The sequence below is a fragment of the Phyllobates terribilis genome, unplaced genomic scaffold, assembly GCF_046119375.1.
Source record: "Phyllobates terribilis strain yellow unplaced genomic scaffold, ASM4611937v1 Scaffold_5__5_contigs__length_657084704, whole genome shotgun sequence".
Taxonomy (NCBI): domain Eukaryota; kingdom Metazoa; phylum Chordata; class Amphibia; order Anura; family Dendrobatidae; genus Phyllobates; species Phyllobates terribilis.
The window spans coordinates 528,145,283-528,162,639 of NW_027362765.1; the positions used below are offsets into that span (position 1 = coordinate 528,145,283).

Below are 17,357 nucleotides of genomic sequence, written 5' to 3' on the forward strand. Positions count from 1 at the left end.
GTTTGGAGATTCCTTCCCTTCTCTCCTACATCTTGCTGTGCAATGTGAATTTGGTTAACTCGGATTTTGTCATCATACAAAATGATGGCACATCACTAGAACTTGGCATAATTTTCTTATCTACGGGAGTATATTTCCCAGTGATTCTGAGAATAAAGGGGCCCGCAGCAAGGATTTAGTGTTATTGCTTCTTCAAAGCTTTACATAGCTACTGCCTTTCAGGGATCTGCAGTAAAGGCCTATTCAGGTCCCCTCATTCTCAGGATGAATCCAAGCAATGGGACCTCAATTAATCAGAAAGTAATGGCCTATTCCAGAGATATGCTTTTATTTTTTTGCGATGGCAAAACACCTTTAACCCCTTCACCTCCCAGGCAATATTCCATTTGGGGTTTTTTCAACCCTCCTTCCAAGAACCATAACTTTTTTATTTTTCTATCAATATAGCCGTGTCAGGGCTTGTTTTTTGCAGGATGAGTTATACTTTTGAATGACATCATTCATGTTATCATGTGATGCACTGCAAAGCAGGAGAAAAATTCCAAGTATGTTGAAATTGCAAAAAAAAGGACAATTCCACAATTGTTTTTTGTTTTTTTATTTACCATGTTCTCTATATGGTAAAACTGACCTGGCAATATAATTCTCCAATACAACTATGCACATATCAAATATGTATAGATTTTGTTTATTTAAGTGGTGAAAAAAATTTAGGAAACTTGTAAGAAAAAAATAATTGCTTTTGGTTCCAAATTCCGAGACCCGTAATGTTTTCATTTTTCAGGTTATGGGGCTGAGTGAGAGCTTATTTTTTGCACCCTGAGCTGACGTTTTTACTGATACCATATTGGGTTAGATACGACGTTTTGATCACATCTTATTGCATTTTATTGCAATGTTGCAGCGGCCAAAAAAACATAATTCTGGCGTTTTCACTTTTTTCTTCATTACGCCATTTACCAGTAGGATTAATTGACTTTCTATTTTGATAGATCGGACTTGTACGAACGTAGCGATACTAAGTATGTGTATTTTTTTACTTATTTTTAATTGTTTTATTTTTAATAGGGCAAAAAATTAGAAATTTTGTGACTTTTTTATTTTTTTCATCACAACCCATTGGCGCCCCGCGACGACATCAAGGGCGTGCTGGTGGTAGTGTGGAACGACGCACTCTCTGTCAACGCGTGGTAAATGCCGCTGTCAGAAATTGACATGTGCTGGGAAAGATGTGGGCTTGGCGTGTGAGCCCACATCAAAGTCAGGGACACGACTTTTGACGTACAACTACACCAAAAGTCGTAAAGCAGTTAAAACAGGAATTATTTTTGACAGTGTCAGGATTTTGTTTTAGGACATTTTAGTACGGTTCCTATTTATATACAAAACTGTCCTTAACCTGAAGCGCAGTGCATAAAACATTACTTCTTGATACACTTTATCTCTGGAAAAAGCTACAATAATAAGAATGCTGCCCAAGTCATATATATTAAAAGTGTTCTCCCATGAACAAAGTACATTATAATCAATAGATCTTGGAATAATAATAAGTTCCAAAATTGGATGTGTCAAAAATAGTGTTGAGCGAGCACTAAAATGCTCGGGTGCTCGAAGCTCGGGCCGAGTTCACTGTGATACTCGGGTGCTCGACCCGAGCAACGAGCCCCATGTTAGTCTATGGGAGACCCGAGCATTTTTGCGGCGGCACCCTCGGCAGTCTGTAGAAAGCCTAAAAAGTGCCCAAAACGATAGTGACAGTGCTCAAATGACATGGGGACAGCACGGGAAGCATTTCTGACCCCCAGGTTACTGCTGTCAACAACGTGGTCAGAGGTATTAAGCCACTTTTACGGACTCACAATAAAACATTCAAAAACGAAACTGAAACTGTTTTCCTGTGACATATGCTAAGGAACATCCTTTCCAGGGTAAAGACTTGTGTATAAGGTAAAATAAATAACCAAAAACAAAAATACTTCTCCACACCTTGGGCTATGTTCACAAGTAGCATTTTTTATGCGTTTTTGCACTTTTGTATTGCTTTCAACCGTGACAAATGCATTCACCGGGAAATGTCATTTTAACATTTTACAACCTTATCTGGCCACGTGCTGTGTGACACAAGCATACAGTGCTGAAAAGACATGGGAACAGCATGGGGAAGACCCCTGGAAGAATCTCTGACACCCAGGTCACTGCCTAAAAGTGTGCCCATCAGAAGTGATCCTTGCCGCATCAGAAGATGCAGACTTGCAACTATCCCCGTGCAAGTCCTTGTCCCAGGGCAGTGTTCAATTGTACCTCCCCCATTCCTTGCAATGCAAGTGCAAATATGCAGCCAACCACCCACCCAACCGCAGGCTGCAATACTATACTGCTAGCTTGCACTTGAAATGGGGCCTTTTAGTTTGGAGGAGGCCCAAGCTGGCCACTACCTCATGGCTGCTTCGGCAGCGAGGTCTCCATACTCAGTCCCCAGCCACCACTATTTGTCCCGGTAACCTTCCCCACACTTTTCTTAGCCTGGCCTGCTTTAGGAAAGCATTGGATGAGCCCACCAGACAACCAGACTCCTCCGGTGGGCCCTGGCTTCTCCATCAGGGGAGTTGAGAGTGCCAAGGTGAGGAGCATGATGATGATGATAGAAGTTAGCATCTGCTTTGTTTTCTTGGAATGCAAGCGTAAGTGGCAGCCTGCCACCCACCCACCCCCAGGCTGCAATACCATACTGCTAGCTTGCTTGCACTTGAAATGAGGCCTTTTAGGCTTGTGGAGGCAGACGCCGGCCACCATGTCATGGCTGCATCGGCGGCCTGGTATCCATACTCAGTCCCCAGCTGCCCGGCGACCGGGTATCCACACTCGGTCCCCAGCCACCAGGGGGAGGCCGGGTGTCCATACTCGGTCCCCAGCCGCCCCTATTTGTCCCGGTGCGCCTTATACACAAGTGCACATACCAAAACATTACCTGTGCCCTCCCCAGTGCATTTAGTGGGAAGGACAGCCTATTCCGCTGTAGTGTGTACACGCCAACCCCCTGTTCATGGCACATGCGAAGATGCTTCCCGCCCTGCACCTGTCGTTGCAGACTTGCAATTATCCACGTTCAAGTCCTTGTCCCAGGGCACTGTTCAATTGTACCTCCTCCATTCCTTGCAATGCAAGCGCAAGTATGCAGCCTGCCACCCACCCACCCCCAGGCTGCAATACCATACTGCTTGCTTGCACTTGAAATTGGGCCTTTTAGGCATGTGGAGGCGGAATCTGGCCACCACGTCATGGCTGCGTCGGCGGCCTGGTATCCATACTCAGTCCCCAGCCGCCCGGTGGCCGGGTGTCCAAGCTTGGTCCCCAGCCGCCCGGTGGCCGGGTGTCCACGCTTGGTCCCTAGCCGCCAGGGGGCGGCCGGGTGTCCATACTCGGTCCCCCGCCGCCCCGCGGCCGGGTGTCCTTAAACGGTCCCCAGGCGCCCCTATTTGTCCCGGTGCACCTTATACACATGCGCGCATAACAAAACATTACCAGTGCCCTCCCCAGTGCATTTAGTGGGAAGGACAGCCTAACCACAAACACGTGGACAAGTGAATGTGGCCAGGGCCAGCGCCGGCCACCATGTCATGGCTGCATCGGCGGCCTGGTATCCATACTCAGTCCCCAGCTGCCCGGCGGCCGGTTGTCCACACTCGGTCCCCAGCCACCAGGGGGAGGCCGGGTGTCCATACTCGGTCCCCAGCCGCCCCTATTTGTCCCGGTGCGCCTTATACACAAGTGCACATACCAAAACATTACCTGTGCCCTCCCCAGTGCATTTAGTGGGAAGGACAGCCTATTCCGCTGTAGTGTGTACACGCCAACCCCCTGTTCATGGCACATGCGAAGATGCTTCCCGCCCTGCACCTGTCGTTGCAGACTTGCAATTATCCACGTTCAAGTCCTTGTCCCAGGGCACTGTTTAATTGTACCTCCTCCATTCCTTGCAATGCAAGCGCAAGTATGCAGCCTGCCACCCACCCACCCCCAGGCTGCAATACCATACTGCTTGCTTGCACTTGAAATTGGGCCTTTTAGGCATGTGGAGGCGGAATCTGGCCACCACGTCATGGCTGCGTCGGTGGCCTGGTATCCATACTCAGTCCCCAGCCGCCCGGTGGCCGGGTGTCCAAGCTTGGTCCCCAGCCGCCCGGTGGCCGGGTGTCCACGCTTGGTCCCTAGCCGCCAGGGGGCGGCCGGGTGTACATACTCGGTCCCCCGCCGCCCCGCGGCCGGGTGTCCTTAAATGGTCCCCAGGCGCCCCTATTTGTCCCGGTGCACCTTATACACATGCGCGCATAACAAAACAATACCAGTGCCCTCCCCAGTGCATTTAGTGGGAAGGACAGCCTAACCACAAACACGTGGACAAGTGAATGTGGCCAGGGATGGCCCATCTCACAGACGCCTTCACACTGGGTTAATATTGTGGAAGCCGGGACACAGTTGGACACTGGGATGCAACACGTCCTCCAGACATAGAGGATTGCGGGTCCTGGGTCAATCAGGCTTCAACAAAAAGTTCAGAAGGTAGACAGCAGCAGTGGTCGGCCTCCTACACAATGAGTAAATTATTCATGATCATGAGGCCATGCATCTCCTTAGCTTTCTATTCCTTGGAATGCAAGCGCATGTATGTAGTAGCGGCTAAGCCTGAGGTGGTCAGCGTTTTGGCGCAAATCCTACCTCCTCCGAGGATTGCTGGATGTTTTCCTGCTACTATCCCAGTTCTATGACTCCCGTTAAAACAAAGATTCAGGTGATGAATGATGGATGAGGTGGTGGCAAAGGAGAAAGAGCAGGAGGAACAGGGACCATTCATATCAATATCAGGCCAGTCAACCACACATGTCTTGTAGGATATGTTTCTGTACCAAAAGGAGCGGTTCGGTTACACAGTTATAGGGCATACAGTGAGTGCAATGCCTACCAAAAATTTCGAGGCACTCCAATGCCCCTTGGAAGTGACATGGAGGTCAGAGGGCCTTAACTAAACCGTTTTTTCCATTTATAGCAACTGGGTCTCCTGTACACTGTTGGCCTAAGCAGTGAATGGAAGGCTTTCTAAAAATTATGAGGAACTGCAATGCCCCTTGAAACAGACGTGGATTACAGCGTACTAAAAACCTTCTACCCATTATTGGGGAGTGGGTCTCCCTTAGTGTTCTCCTATGCATTGAAAGCTGACTAAAATTAGGAGGAAATGCAATGCCCGTTGGAAGAGTCGTGGAGGTTAGAGGTAATTAAAAACAACATTTCAATGCCCTTGGAAGAACTGTGGAGTTCAGAGTGGTTTAACAAGACGGTTTTAATGCCCCTTGGAAGAGACGTGGAGGTCACAGTAGCTTAACAAGACGATTTTAATGCCCCTTGGAAGAGTCGTGGAGTTCAGAGTGGTTTAACAAGATGGTTTTAATGCCCCTTGGAAGAGACGTGGAAGTCCCAGTGGAATAAAAAGACAATATAAATGCCCCTTGGAAGAGTGGTGGAGGTCCCTTTGGAATAAAAAGACAATATCAATGCCCCTTGGAAGAGTGGTGGAGGTTACAGTGGAATAAAAAGACAATATCAATGCCCCTTGGAAGAGTGGTGGAGGCCGCAGTTGAATAAAAAGACAATATCAATGCCCCTTGGAAGAGTGGTGGAGGTCCCAGTGGAATAAAAAGACAATATCAATGACCCTTGGAAGAGACGTGGAGGTCACAGTAGCTTAACAAGACGATTTTAATGTCCCTTGGAAGAGACGTGGAGTTCAGAGTGGTTTAACAAGACAGTGTTAATGCCCCTTGGAAAAGACGTGGAGGTCACTGTAGCTTAACAAGGCGGTTTTAATGCCCCTTGGAAGAGACATGGAGTTCAGAGTGGTTTAACAAGACGGTTTTAATGCCCCTTGGAAGAGACGTGGAGGTCCCAGTGGAATAAAAAGACAATATCAATGCCCCTTGGAAGAGTCGTGGAGGTCCCAGTGGAATAAAATGACATTATCAATGCCACTTGGAAGAGTGGTGGAGGTTACAGTGGAATAAAAAGACAATATCAATGACCCTTGGAAGAGTGGTGGAGGTCGCAGTGGAATAAAAAGACAATATCAATGATCCTTGGAAGAGTGGTGGAGGTCCCAGTGGAATAAAAAGACAATATCAATGCCCCTTGGAAGAGTGGTGGAGGTCCCAGTGGAATAAAAAGACAATTTCAATGCCCCTTGGAAGAGTGGTGGAGGTCGCAGTGGAATTTAAAGATAATATCAATGCCCCTTGGAAGAGTGGTGGAGGTCGCAGTGGAATAAAAAGACAATATCAATGCCCCTTGGAAGAGAGGTGGAGGTCCCAGTGGAATAAAAAGACAATATCAATGACCCTTGGAAGAGACATGAAGGTCACAGTAGCTTAACAAGACGATTTTAATGCCCCTTGGAAGAGACGTGGAGTTCAGAGTGGTTTAACAAGACAGTTTTAATGCCCCTTGGAAGAGACGTGGAGGTCACAGTAGCTTAACTGGACGGTTTTAATGCCCCTTGGAAGAGACGTGGAGTTCAGAGTGGTTTAACAAGAGGGTTTTAATGCCCCTTGGAAGAGACTTGGAGGTCCCAGTGGAATAAAAAGACAATATCAATGCCCCTTGGAAGAGTGGTGGAGGTCCCAGTGGAATAAAAAGACAATATCAATGACCCTTGGAAGACACGTGGAGGTCACAGTAGCATAACAAGACAATTTTAATGCCCCTTGGTAGAGACGTGGAGTTCAGAGTGATTTAACAAGACGGTTTTAATGCCCCTTGGAAGAGTGGTGGAGGTCACAGTAGCTTAACAAGACCGTTTTAATGCCCCTTGGAAGAAACGTGGAGGTCACAGTGGAATAAAAAGACAATATCAGTGCCCCTTGGAAGAGTGGTGAAGGTCACAGTGGAATAAAAAGACAATATCAATGCCCCTTGCAAGAGTGGTGGAGGTCCCAGTGGAATAAAAAGACAATATCAATGACCCTTGGAAGAGACGTGGAGGTCACAGTAGCTTAACAAGACGATTTTAATGCCCCTTGGACGAGGCGTGGAGTTCAGAGTGGTTTAACAAGACAGTTTTAATGCCACTTGGAAGAGACGTGGAGGTCACAGTAGCTTAACTGGACGGTTTTAATGCCCCTTGGAAGAGACGTGGAGTTCAGAGTGGTTTAACAAGAGGGTTTTAATGCCCCTTGGAAGAGACGTGGAGGTCCCAGTGGAATAAAAAGACAATATCAATGCCCCTTGGAAGAGTGGTGGAGGTCCCAGTGGAATAAAAAGACAATATCAATGACCCATGGAAGACACGTGGAGGTCACAGTAGCATAACAAGACAATTTTAATGCCCCTTGGTAGAGACGTGGAGTTCAGAGTGATTCAACAAGACGGTTTTAATGCCCCTTGGAAGAGTGGTGGAGGTCACAGTAGCTTAACAAGACCGTTTTAATGCCCCTTGGAAGAAACGTGGAGGTCACAGTGGAATAAAAAGACAATATCAGTGCCCCTTGGAAGAGTGGTGAAGGTCACAGTGGAATAAAAAGACAATATCAATGCCCCTTGGAAGAGTGGTGGAGGTCCCAGTGGAATAAAAAGACAATATCAATGACCCTTGGAAGAGACGTGGAGGTCACAGTAGCTTAACAAGACGATTTTAATGCCCCTTGGACGAGGCGTGGAGTTCAGAGTGGTTTAACAAGACAGTTTTAATGCCCCTTGGAAGAGACGTGGAGGTCACAGTAGCTTAACTAGACGGTTTTAATGCCCCTTGGAAGAGACGTGGAGTTCAGAGTGGTTTAACAAGACGGTTTTAATGCCCCTGGGAAGAGACGTGGAGGTCCCAGTGGAATAAAAAGACAATATCAATGCCCCTTGGAAGAGTGGTGGACGTCCCAGTGGAATAAAAAGACAATATCAATGCCCCTTGGAAGAGTGGTGGAGGTCCCAGTGGAATAAAAAGACAATATCAATGACCCTTGGAAAAGACGTGGAGGTCACAGTAGCATAACAAGACGATTTTAATGCCCCTTGGAAGAGACGTGGAGGTCACAGTGGAATAAAAAAGACACTATCAATGCCCCTTGGAAGAGACGTGGAAGTCCCAGTGGAATAAAAAGACAATATCAATGACCCTTGGTAGAGATGTGGAAGTCACAGTAGATTAGCTAGACAATTTTAATGCCCCTTACAAGAGCCATGCAGTACAGCATATTAAAAACATTATTCCCATTATTGGGGAGTGGGTCTCCCATAGTCTTTGCCTATGCCTTCCAAGCAAAAGCTGCCAAAAATTAGGACGGAGGAACTTGCAATGCCCCTTACAAGAGCCATGCAGTACAGCATATTTAAAACATTATTCCCATTATTGGGGAGTGGGTCTTTGCCTATGCCTTCCTAGCAAAAGCTGCCAAAAATTAGGACGGATGAACTTGCAATGCCCCTTACAAGAGCCATGCAGTACAGTATATTAAAAACATTATTCCCATTATTGGAGAGTGGGTCTCCCATAGTCTTTGCCTATGCCTTCCAAGTAAAAGCAGCCAAAAATTAGGACGGAGGAACTTGCAATGCTGGCAACACGGACCATGGTCACCCTGGTGGTATAGTGGTGGTGGAGGCTGAGGATAAGGAGAAGAGCAAAAAACAGCCGAAATGAGGAAGCGTATACCCATGTATGGGTGTGAAGCGGTGCATGGGAATACACCTCCCGAAATAACACAGTGGATTTGACTTTATGTTACTCTGCTGTCATTTGGTGGTGATGAGAAGTCTGGCTGGACAATCCAGCCCTTGTTCATTTTGATAAGGGTCAGCTTGTCTGCATTGTCAGTTGACAGGCGAGTTCGCTTATCAGTTATAATTCCCCCAGCGGCACTAAAAACACGCTCCAATAACACACTAGCGGCAGGGCAGGCCAGGACCTCCAAGGCGTACAGAGCGAGTTCATTCCAAATGTCCAGCTTGGATACCCAATAATTAAAAGGCACAGAGGAATCACGGAGGACGCTGGTACGGTCGGCAAGGTACTCCCTCACCATCTTTTGAAACCTCCTTCTGAGAGTACCCCACACCTCAGGGCCTGTAAGCTGGGTGGGTCTCAGAAAACTGTCCCAGAACGTTGACAGTGTTCCCCTGCCTCTGCTGGGTTGCAGTTCCGTCTCTCTCACCTGTACACCTTGGTTGGGCAACGAATTGTGACCTCTGCCGCTAGCGTGTTCAGATGGGAATTTTTTTAACAGTTCTGCAGCAAGGGCCTTCTTGTACTGCCCCATTATTGTAGACCTCTCCACCTCAGGAATAAGAGAGTGAAAGTTTTCCTTGTAGCGGGGGTCTAAAAGTGTCACCAACCAGTAATGATGTCACCCAACATTTTGACAACGCGAGGGTCACGGTTAAAGCAGTGTAACATAAAGTCAGCCATGCGTGCCAGACTGGTAATGGGCAAGACTTCTGTGTCCTCACCAAGATGACGACTGACCATGCTCTCCTCCTCCTCCTCCCCCCTGTACTCAGGCCACCCACGCTGAACAGATGGTATGACAGTTGTACAGGTACTACCGTCTACAGCGCATGATAACAGCTCCTGTTCTTCCTCCTCTTCCTCCTCCTCTCCCTCATTGTCCCCCTATGCACGTTGGGATGAGATGAAGCTGGGCTGTGTGTAATCGCCCGCTACGGCTTCTTGATCCATCTCATCATACTCTGGCTGCAATGCCTCCTCTTTAATTCTCTGCAGAGAGCGTTGCAAAAGACAAACAAGTGGGATGCTGACGCTAATGATGGCGTCATCGCCACTCACCATCTTGGTGGACTCCTCAAAGTTTGTCAGGATGGTACATATGTCAGACATCCAGGTCCACTCATGAGGTCTTATGTGTGGAGTCTGACCTGAATATCGACGGCCTTGTTGGAGCTGGTACTCCACAACTGCTCTCTTCTGCTCACAAATCCTTTGCAACATGTGGAGGGTAGAGTTCCAACGTGTGGGGACATCACACACCAGTCGGTGTGCCAGAAGCTGCAAACGCTGCTGCAACACAGCAAGGGCGGCGGAAGCTCTAGCCGACTTCCAAAAATGAGCTGACAGGCGGAGTACTTTGACGAGCAGATCTGGCAACTCGGGGTACGATTTAAGAAACTGCTGAACCACAAGGTTAAGCACATGAGCCAGGCATGGTACCTGTGTGATCTCGCCTCGCCTCAGAGCTGCCACCAGGTTACAGCCATTGTCACACACGACCATGCCTGGATGTAGGTTCAGCGGTCTCAGCCACAGATCTGCCTACTCTTTCACAGCTGTCCACAACTCGCAAGCAGTGTGAGGTTTATCACCTAAGCTTATGAGATTCAGCACAGCCTGTTGCCGCTTGGCTGAGGCAGTACTGCAATGCTTCCAGCTTGTAACTGATGTTGTGATATCTGAGATGGAGGCTGAACATGAGGAGGAGGAGGATGATATGCAGGAGCTGTACACTGTGGGGGCAACTCTGACTGACATAGGGCCCGCAATCCTCGGTGTGGGGAGGATGTGTTCCGTCCCAAGGTCCGACTGGGTCCCGGCCTCCACTATGTTTACCCAGTGTGCCGTCAGGGAGATGTACCGTCCCTGGCCACAAGCAATTGGCCACGTGTCCGTTGTCAGGTGGACTCTCCCAGTAACTGTGTTGTTGAGGGCACAGCAGATGTTTTGGGACATGTGCTTGTGTAGTGAGGGGATGGCGCACCGGGCAAAATAGTGTTGGCTGGGGACCGAGTACCGACCACCGCCATAAGGTTGCGGAAGGATTCCGTCTCCACCAGCCTAAAAGGCGGCATTTCCAATGCTAGCTGTCGTGAAATGTGCAAATTTAGGACTGTGGCCTGTGGGGCGTTGGCTGCGAATTTGCGCTTTCGTTCAAAGGTCTGGGATATGGACAATTGAATGCTGCGGTGGGACGTGGACGTTGATGCTGTTTCTTGAGAAACTGCCATAACAAGTGAAGACTGAGAGGAGGGGGCATCTTTGCATGCAGTATGGACAGGGGATTGCCTTGCACGCACAACAGGGGGTTCTCTTACATGCACAACAGCGGAAGAAGCAGTGGTGACACCCGCTGACACTGGTCGTGGACCCTGGGGTTCGCCCCACAAAGTCGGGTGCTTTGCTGACATGTGCCTGATCATGCTGGTGGTGGTCAGGCTGGTAGTTTTGTCACCCCTGCTGTTGCTGGCCTGGCAGTTGGTACAAATGGCCTTTTTGGGGTTATCAGCAGAGTCTTTAAAAAAATTCCAGACTCTGGAAGACCTACTGGTTGTACTGATAACGTCCCTTGTGTTGGTGTTACGGGGAACGGTTGCCCGCCTTCTGTCTGCGGCCACCACACTGCTTCTTTCTGCCTGTTGGGGTACTCTGCCTCCCTCCCCCTGTGTGCTGCTGGCCTCGCTCTGCATGTCCTCCTGCCACGTTGGGTCAGTTACTAGATCATCCACCACCTCCTCCTCTTCCACTTCCGCACCACGGTCCTCCTCCTCACTTCGTGGCAATTGTATCTCGTCATTGTCCACCTCTTGTGACAAATTGCCAGCGTCGCCTTCCTGTGGCCGTGGCTGTTCATATATTTGGCCATCGCTACATGGGATCTCCTCTTCCACCACTTCAAGCGGAGCAGGAGAGGGGCCCAAATATGGAAATGGACCAGTGAACAGCTCTTCAGAGTGTCCAACTGTGAGATCAGTTGCTGTCTGACGACACTCGGCATGGTGGGAGGAAGGAGCATCAGAGTGAGGAGGAATATGCGGTCGAGACTCACGGCTACTAAGACTTGACCGTGTGGAAGACAGACCGGAGGTGGTGGTGCCCAGGTGACTGGAAGTATTATCTGCTATCCAATTAATAACCTGTTCACACTGATCAGTTGGCAACAGTGGTGTTGTTGTGTCCTTCCCTAGTAATTCGGTCAAGAACTGGAAGCGAAAAGATGTGGCTGTTGGTTGTGGCACATTTTTACCTTGGCCACGGCCCCGTCCTCTGCATGCATCATCACCAGAACGTCCAGTTCCACGTCCCTTGCCACGCGCCTTGCCCACTGTAAATTAAGTAACATAGCTTACACTCACACTATCAATGGCAAAAGGGTAATAAAATGAGATTAGAACCGTGGAAGAGGAAAACCTCAGTTCTAGTTCTCTGGCCTACACCAGAATCTTTTAAACAGATATATTTGTGTCTGAACAGTCAGCGAGACACTCAAACTGTTTTTTTTTTATGCAAAAAAGGCAAAAAGGTGGATTACACCTGTTGCATCGGCGTCTCTGTCTCCTGCTAGGCAGAGACGCCGTCCCTCTCACCTTCCTGTGCAGCGCACAGCGTCCTCCAGCGCTCCTTCCCTCGCTGCTGCCGGCGCGCGCTCCTTCCCGGGCACTGTGCTTAGGGCACGCGCGTGCTCCCCCACTCTTAAAGGGACTGCGCGCGCCGTCCTAAGGAGTCCCCGGCCAATAGCCGGAGGACTTCCCATATATAAGGCACCTCCTCCAAAATGGAGGTGCCCAAGCAAAGTTGTTGCAAAGCATACTCACCTCTGCTTCAGCCCTCAGGTCCCGTTGCCATCCTGACTACCAGTCCTGTTTGCCTGCTTGTCTTCTCTTCAGCCCGACAGTCTGTCTCCTGCATCCGCCTGTCTGTCTATGGGCAAGTCCACCTGCGGACCAGGAAGCACCTGCCAGTTACCTGCCTGCTACCTGCCGTACCTGCTAGCCCGCTCACCTGGGAGCGCTCACCTGATACCCGCCTGCTAGCCTACCTGGAGGCTCCGCCGTCACTTGCCGTGACCACCTGCCTGCCAGCTAAGAGACTCTTACCCGCTCAGCCGTCACTTGCCGTGACCGCCTCCCTGCCAGCCAAGAGACTCTTACCCGCTCAGCCGTCACTTGCCGTGACCGCCTGCCTGCCAGCCAAGAGACTCTTACCCGCCCTGCCGTCACTTGCCGTGACCGCCTGCCAGCCAAGAGACTCTTACCCTCTCAGCCGTCACTTGCCGTGACCGCCTGCCTGCCAGCCAAGAGACTCTTACCCACTCAGCCGTCACTTCCCGTGACCACCCGCCTACTCACCCAGAGACTGCTACCTACCTGTTGTGTCCACCCGCTACTCCGGCCAGTCCCAGCTACCTGACCCGTGGGAGCCACCTGCTCTATTACAAGGGCGTCCCCAGTATAACACCTGCCCCTCGGGGTCCCTCCTTGTTCCAAGGCACAGAGGTTCCACCACCCGGCCCCGTTACAGTTTGCTTGGGCCATGGAACCCGGTGGCACCCAAGCTCCCTCGCTCTCTGACCTGTTCCACGAAGTCTCCTGTCAGAGATCCCAACAGGAATCCATCCTGAACAACCTGCGTAATGTCAACTCCCGCCTGGACACACTGACTGCTCCACCTGGACCTGCCTCCAGTCGTACAACTCACGCCCCGGCAGCGCCGCTGCCCATCAATGCCATGGTACCCGGTCCAGGTCCCCGGCTCTCTGCATCGCCTCGTTTTGGTGGAGATCCCGCCTTGGCTCGAGGCTTCATTAACCAGTGCACCCTGCACTTTGAACTCTTGGCACATCACTTTACCACCGACCGGGCCAAAGTGGCCTTCATCGTGTCCCATCTCACTGGGGAAGCACTGGCTTGGCTAAATCCCCTGTGGGAGAGAGGGGATCCCCTGGTATCCAACTTGTCAGCTTTCCTCACTGCTTTCCGGAAAGTCTTTGATGAACCGGGACGAAAGACCTCGTCAGCCTCCTCTCTGCTACATCTCCGCCAAGGGAGTCTCACCGTTGGCCAATATGCCATACGGTTCCGTACCCTCGCTTCTGAGCTTGCCTGGGATAACGCGGCCCTGCTGTCCGTCTTCTGGGAGGGTCTTTCCGGTCGGATTAAAGATGAACTTGCCTGTCGGGACATCCCTACCACCCTGGATGACCTGGTGTCACTTGCTACCCAGATTGACATCCGGTTCCAGGAACGTACCAAGGAAACCACCCGTGAGAGAAGGTTTCCCCGCCTTGCTCCTAACTTCCAGAGACCTGTCTCTTCTTCAGTCACTCCCCAGGCACTCACCCAAGCCCATGCAGGTCGACCAGACCAAGTTGGTCAAATCCCGCCAGGAGTCACGCCGAGCCGAGGGGAGCTGTTTCTATTGTGGCAGCAAGGAGCACCTGATCCGTTCCTGCCCGGAGAGGCCGGGAAATGTAAGTCCTCTCCCTCCCTGACTTTGTCTGTCTCTTTCTCCTGGGGAGAGGATCGGCACTTTGAAATCGCCCACCTGGACTCGAGCTGCTGGGAACCTCATCTCCCAGTCCTTGGTAGAGAGATACCGTATTCCCACCAGGCCTCTCACTGAACCTTTGTCAGTTGCCTCCGTGGATGGTAGACTACTTCCAGTGCCCATCCTGCTCGTCACTGAACCCTTAACTCTGCAGGTGGGAATGCTGCACTTTGAGAAGATCTCCTTCCATGTGCTATCCGGACTCTCTCACTTCCTGTTGCTAGGTCTACCTTGGCTCCAGACACATGAACCCGTATTGAACTGGCGATCCGGTAAAGTACTCCGGTGGGGTCCAGACTGCCATAAGACCTGCCTGGTTCCGGTCCGCCCAGCTCGCCCTCCGCCTACGCCAGCTAATCTACCCGGTCTCCCGGCTCCATACTGGTCCTATGCGGACGTCTTCGGTAAAAAGGAAGCAGAGACGTTGCCACCCCATAGGCCATATGACTGCCCGATCAACCTGGTACCTGGCGCCACTCCTCCCCGTGGGCGTATCTACCCATTGTCTGCGGCCGAAACCCGGGCCATGTCTGAATCCATTGAGGAGAATCTGGCTAGGGGATTTATCCGAAAATCTACCTCCCCGGCTGGAGCCGGATTCTTCTTTGTCAAAAAGAAAGACTGCTCGCTACGTCCCTGTATTGACTACAGAGGACTCAATCTAATCACTGTAAAAAACAAATACCCCCTGCCGCTCATCTCCGAATTGTTTGACCGTCTCAAGGGCGCCAGGATCTTCTCCAAGCTGGATCTACGAGGAGCATATAACTTGGTCCGTATCCGTCAAGGAGACGAGTGGAAGACTGCATTCAATACCCGGGACGGTCACTATGAATACCTTGTGATGCCCTTTGGTCTCTGTAACGCCCCCGCTGTCTTTCAAGAGCTGGTCAACGACATCTTCCGTGACCTCCTATACTCCTGCGTAGTGGTATACCTGGACGATATCTTGGTCTTCTCTCCGGATCTCCCCACACACCGGAGGGATGTTCGTCAGGTCCTGCTTAGGCTTCGGCAGAACCACCTCTATGCCAAATACGAGAAGTGCCTCTTCGACCAGACCTCCCTTCCATTCTTGGGCTATGTTATCTCCCAGACACATCTGCAAATGGATCCCGAGAAGCTCTCTTCCATTCTAAAATGGCCCCATCCAGAGGGAATGAAGGCGATACAGCGATTCCTGGGCTTCGCCAATTACTATCGTCTTTTCAGCCCACACTTCTCGTCCCGGACTGCTCCCATATCAGCGCTTACCCGTAACGGGGCAAATCTCAAGGTATGGTCGCCTGAAGCCGAGGAGGCCTTCCTTTCCTTAAAGAGAGCCTTCGCCTCTGCCCCCATCCTGCACCGTCCGGACTGCAATAAACAATTCTACCTGGAGGTTGATGCCTCCTCCTCCGGAGCCGGAGCGGTACTCACCCAAAAATCTTCTACCGGGAGAATGGTAACCTGCGGCATCTTCTCCAAAATCTTCTCCTCGTCTGAGCGCAACTACTCCATAGGAGACCGTGAATTGCTAGCCGTCAAATTGGCACTGGGGGAGTGGCGCTATCTGCTTGAAGGGGCTCTTTACCCGGTGATCATCTACACGGATCACAAAAACCTGGCATGTCTCCAAAATTCCTAGAGACTTAATCCTCGCAAGGCCCGGTGGTCGTTGTTTTTTGCCCGCTTTGACTTCATACTTCATTTCCGCCCGGCGGACAAGAACGTCAAAGCTGATGCCTTGTCCCGGTCCTTCCTGTCCTCCGATCAAGAGGAGGAGCCTACGCACATCATTGACTCCTCCAAGGTGATGAATGTGGCCCCCTTGGATCTGACTCGTCTTCCACCCGGAAAGACGTTTGTAGCGGTACCAGATCGGGAGAGGGTTCTTCACTGGGGACATTCTTCTAAACTAGCTGGCCATGCTGGCCAAAAGAAGACCTTCCAGCTCATTACCCGGCATTACTGGTGGCCTACCCTGCGTAAGGACGTTGTAGACTTCGTCGCGGCCTGTTCATCCTGTGCCCGTAACAAAGTTCCCAGACATCTACCAGCTGGACATCTCCTGCCCCTTCCCGTACCTGCTGCTCCATGGCAGCACATTGCTATGGACTTTATCACCGATCTTCCTGTTTCTGCCGGTTGTACAGTCATTTGGGTGGTCGCTGACCGCTTTTCTAAAATGGCCCACTTCATTCCCCTGCCTGGTCTCCCATCTGCACCCGAGCTGGCTAAAGACTTTATCCGCCACATCTTCCGTCTCCATGGCCTACCCCTCCACATCGTGTCGGATCGTGGGGTTCAGTTCACCTCACGCTTCTGGAGAGCCACATGTAAGCTGCTAGACGTCACCCTGGATTTCTCCTCCGCTTACCACCCACAGTCCAATGGTCAAGTGGAGCGGATCAATCAGATCCTGACCAGCTACCTCCGGCACTTCGTTAATGCCCACCATTCGGATTGGGTGGATCTCCTACCATGGGCCGAATTCTCTTATAATAACTATGAGAGCGAATCCTCTTCCAAATCCCCGTTCTTTATAGTCGGTGGCCAACATCCTCGGATTCCAGTTCCTGTCTCCGCTTCTGTGGACAACCCTGCCGCGGAGTCTCTTGTCAGCGAATTTTCTACTATTTGGGAGAGTACCAGGTCCGCTCTTCTTCTGTCCTCCGAGCGGATGAAGAGATATGCTGATAAAAGACGTCTGGATCCGCCTCAATTCCATCCGGGAGACAAGGTTTGGCTCTCTTCCAAACATGTGCGGCTCAAAGTACCCTCCTACAAGTTGGGCCCTCGATTCATCGGACCCTTCGAAGTCCTCAGGCAAATTAACCCAGTGGCCTACAAATTAAAACTCCCGGCCACCCTACGCATTCTCAACTCCTTCCACGTATCCCTCCTCAAACCAGTTGTCCTTAACTCTTTTTCCGACAATCCAGGTACTCCTCCTACTCCGGTTTCTGCTGAGGACGTCTTTGAAGTGGAGAGTATCCTGGCCACCAAGAGGGTAAGAGGGAGAACCTTTTTTATGGTGGATTGGAAGGGGTTTGGTCCTGAGGAA

The 17,357-nt window shown here is 50.6% G+C and overlaps 1 protein-coding gene across 2 annotated transcripts in view; it reads left to right on the plus strand.

Annotated features, from left to right (window-relative positions):
• WNT8B (Wnt family member 8B) overlaps window positions 1-17,357 on the plus strand; it is a 154,805-nt gene that overhangs the window by 63,725 nt on the left and 73,723 nt on the right. The gene's annotated exons all lie outside the window — the stretch shown is intronic.